This window comes from Solanum tuberosum, unplaced genomic scaffold, assembly GCF_000226075.1.
Source record: "Solanum tuberosum cultivar DM 1-3 516 R44 unplaced genomic scaffold, SolTub_3.0 scf00163, whole genome shotgun sequence".
In the NCBI taxonomy this organism is placed as follows: Eukaryota; Viridiplantae; Streptophyta; class Magnoliopsida; order Solanales; family Solanaceae; genus Solanum; species Solanum tuberosum.
Genome location: NW_006239087.1, coordinates 1,336,395 through 1,340,955, shown reverse-complemented (window position 1 = coordinate 1,340,955; position 4,561 = coordinate 1,336,395). Strand labels below are relative to the sequence as shown.

Genomic DNA, 4,561 nt, shown 5'->3' with positions numbered 1-4,561 from the left:
CAGTTTAAAAGCAAGTGCAATATATAGAAAATTTGTTTAAAAACATGATATCAACTCTGTGCGTATGCAAGATACAATTAACTCTGAGATGTATTTAAAAATACAATAAACTGATGTATATAAAAATACAATAACTTATGTGGGAGTTTCTCTAACCGACAACCATCACTTAAGAGCTATAGTGATGATACAACGATCTACCTCACGTTGCCAGCGCATCCTATACCTGGCCAAAGGTATAGGACCTGAACTGCCTAATGGATCCACTAGTCTATTTCGAAAGGCGTTCATCTAAAAAGTATGACCCATTTCTACCCATGATGGCTACATGGTTTTATGGAGATGTGAATTATCTGAACTCATGCCCGCCCCCAATATGATGCTCAATACTACTCCCAAAATATACTAGCTCTTATGTTTTAAAAACATACTTCTTCTGTGATTTGAGATTAGTGCTCAAAACTTAGCTCAAAGGCTATCTTGGAAATCTCAGTTTCCCTACTTGATTCATTTAGAAAGCTAATACTCTTTTCTAAAAACTAGCCCGAAGTCTTTTGGAAATCCCAGTTTCCGTTCTTATTTAAATGTGAAAACATTTTAAATATCTTTGGGAATACTTAGTCCCCATATACTTTTGAAGAAATGAACTTCAAACTTTACTCTGTACTCTTTACTCAACTTGAACTTTAAGTCTTAAAACAAAGTTAAAACCATTTACAAAAGACTTCTTGAAAAGACTCTAAGAATTTCTTAGACTTGGCTCTTGACTTTCCTTGAATTTAAATTTAGGAATTCAAGGTTATGATTTATGTTTCTGGATGATTTCTAAATGTTTAGAAGTCATTTAGAGTAGTTAGAATCAATGGAAAGTGTTAATACACTTTAGAATAACTTAAACAGACTGAATGACGAAAACTGGGTGAAAAACGACGATTTGGGTGCATCCAGGGCGCGCCGCGCCAACCCCAACCTTTATGAGGCTCCATTCTGGCGCACTGCTGGCGCGCTGCCCCAGCCTGCCTGGCGCTATGGGGGCGCGTCGCACCAGCCTTCCCACAGACACTAACTAATGAATTTTTTGACCTCGTTTTATGATCCTAAATCGTTTTAATCCGATTCTTTTTCTCAAATTCACTTTAGATTTATGTACCCAAATCATATACACAAGGATCTAATTCAAGGAACTCAAGAACTAACAACTTAATCATCAAGAACTCCTAAGAACTCAACTCATGTTCAAGAACGAAAGTAATTCAAGAACCACATTCAATAACATTCAAAATCCAATCTTTTTGAGATGAAATCGATAAGTCAAACATGCTTGGCACGTGGGTGAACGAACCCAACGTTGAGATAGACTCACATACCTTAATTGATTGAATCCTTGGCGAAATTTGCAAGCAATTCCTTACGACGACGACGAATCTAGCTTTTCCCTCCTTTCTCTTTTCTTGCGTTCTTCCTCCAAAACCCTAGCTCTATTTGGTAAATGTCTAAGCTGATATAATTCAGCTTGGACCCCTAATTAATTACCGAAAACGAATTAAAATAAAATGGTAAGGAAAAGACCAAACTACCCTTTAAAATCGGGATTGGACATTTCCTTAATCCAACAACCAAACTTCCAAAGGGCATATCTCACTCATATGAACTCGGAATCGCGCAAACTTGGCGGCGTTGGAAAGATAATTCCACGAGCTTTGTAGAAATACCTGGAAGTACACTTAACTCATCTTTATATAGGAGTTATGGCCTTTTGAAGTTGGCCCAAAAATTAACTTTTCTTAACTTTAACAAATTTTCCAGATTTTCGTTATTTCCAAAAATGGCTATTTCAACTTCTTAGCTTCTTCCTAGTTATTTCAATTTGCGAGATGTTACAATGAAAGTCTCACATACCTCTTTAGGGATCAACCCTTGGTGAAATCTACAACGAAATCTTATGAACTTCACGAAATCTGGACCTTTCCTCCTCTTTTCTCCGCTTTTCTCTTCTCTCAAAGCCCTAGAGTTAATTTGGAATGCGTAAACAGAACCAAATCAGTTAACTTAATTGGGTAACGAAAAGATCAAAATACCCCTCTAAAATCCGGTTGACTTTCCTTATCCGGACAACCCGACTTCAAGGATGCATATATCCCTCATACGAACTCGAAATTTAGCAAACTCGGTGGCGTTGGAAATATAATTCAATGACCTTTCATTTCATATCTTATAGCCCACCTAATTTATTCAGTCCTAGGAGTTATGGTCATTTGAAGTTGATCCAAAATTCATACTTAGCATAACTTGCCAAAATTTCCAAATTTAATTATTTCCTAAAATGGTTTCTTTCTAATTCTAGTTCTTTCAAATAGCGAGGTGTTACAGATTCCAAATGACTTGAATTAAAAATAAGTTAATGCCGGACGATTATCAAAATAGTGAAGAAAGCTACATTAATAAAAAAACGTTAAAATCAAAGGAAACTTTTTTAAAAAAATATTATTATTTTTACATAATATACGATTTTTTAAAAAAATTATTAAAAACGTAAAGATTAGAAATTTATGAAAGAGAAAAAAAGTTTAAAGTGAGGAGAGAAATAAATATTTTACAAAGAAAGAAATGAAAGTAATTATATTTACATTTTAGAGCTAATTACATCCTATCCTGGAAGTTTCTCCAATTACAAATAATTTGAATTTTTCATTGCTCTCAGAATTTTTTTTGATTTTCCGATACATTGCAAATGGTCAATTACTTAATGGGAAAGATGTACCCGAGAGGGGATTTTTTGTAATTTTTTTAATTGAAAGGAAATTTTACTATGATATCTTAAGTTGTGTGATTATGTATTTTTTTCCATAATTTAATCATTTGGTTCAGATCTAAAGACAACATCTAATTACTCAAATGTGCATTCAAATTTTCTAAGATTAATGCAAACAAATGGTTCATAAGCCATCTTTTTAAATTTCATCTAGTTAAATTCTCTCTCACTTTTTTTCCTTTTCCATATTGATTTTTTCTAAAACCTACCAAATATTCACTGATCTATTTCATCACCATCATTTAAATTCACCTTATCATTTGTCCACAAAGAAAATAACAAAAAATATGATATTTATAATCGTACCTATAACCCTGGCTGAAAACTGGACATTTGACGTTATTTTTCCTCTTCTCATATTCTCCTTTTAGTAGAATTGCACAAATAGAGAGCACCACCTTTCAAACTCTTCAAACATAAAATTTCAGCAACTTTCTCTTTAGGCATGCAAAAACTCTATTTTCATTCTGATAATATTTGTTCAATGCTGCATTAAAATATGTAAAGGGTTTTAGGTGGCACATATAATATAAGTGCAAGTTTAATTATCTGTAATAAATTCAGTAAATAAATTTTGTACTATTTTTATAATTGATAAATCGTAAATGTCAGGCAACTCCTTGACCTTTGGTAATACCCCAAAACTCGTCTTAAAAAGTATAAGAAATCGTCACAAATATAATTTAATTTTTTAAGTATGAAATCAATCCCACATAAAATTATTTTAGTCACACTTCTGTATTACCAAATAAATCAATACAAACAACTTTTTTGAGTTAAGATATTTTAATTTGTTGGGATAAGGCATGAGTATCCCCCAAAACTATAGTCAAACTCTAAGAGACAAACCTAAATTTAACTAGGGTCCTATTAGCCACCTTAAACAATTTTAAAATGAAATAAATACACCATAAAAATTGATGTGGCATAGAAAATGTGCACACTCTCTTGAAGGCAAGTGCACATTTTCTATGCCACATCAATTTTTATGGTGTATTTATTTTATTTTAAAATAATTTAAGGTAGCTAGTAGGACCCTAGTTAAATTTAGGTTTGTCTCTTAGAGTTTGAGTATAGTTCAGGGCAATACTCATGACTTATTCGAACAAATTTAAATATTTTAACTCAAAAAAGTTGTTTGTATTGATTTTCCTGGTAATACAGAAGTGTGACTAAAATAATTTTATTTGTGATTGATTTCATACTTAAAAATTGAATTATATTTGTGACGATTTCTTATACTTTTTAAGACGAGTTTTTGTGTATTACCGAAGGTCAAGGAGTTGATTGACATTTACTATTTATCAGTTATAAAAATAGTACAAAATTTATTACCGAATTTATTACAGATAATTAAACTTGTACTTATATTATATGTGCAAGCTAAAACCAATTATATTTGTCTGATGCCGCATTGAACAAATATTATCAGACTGAAAATGGAGATTTTGCATGCCTAAAGAGAAAGTTGCTGAAATTTTTTATGTTTGAAGAGTTTGAAAGGTGGTGCTCTCTATTTGAGCAATTCTACTAAAAGGAGAAAGATGGGGGGTGGAGAAAATAATGTCAAACGTCCAGTTTTCAGCTAGGATTTTAGGTACGATTATAAATATCATATATTTTGTTATTTTCTTTATGGATTAACGATAAAGTGAATTTAAAATGATTGTGATAAACTAGATCAGAGAATATTTGGTAGGTTTTAGAAAAATTCAATATGGAAAAGGAAAAAAATGACAAAATTTCACT

At 31.9% G+C, this 4,561-nt stretch overlaps 1 non-coding gene across 1 annotated transcript; it reads right to left on the bottom strand.

Moving 5' to 3' along the window:
• Positions 1-3,659: 3,659 nt before the first annotated feature.
• On the bottom strand, positions 3,660-3,863 carry MIR8010 (microRNA MIR8010). Its single transcript, NR_127172.1, has one exon. It is a non-coding gene; the product is annotated as a microRNA MIR8010 (primary transcript).
• Between the last annotated feature and the right edge of the window lie 698 nt (positions 3,864-4,561).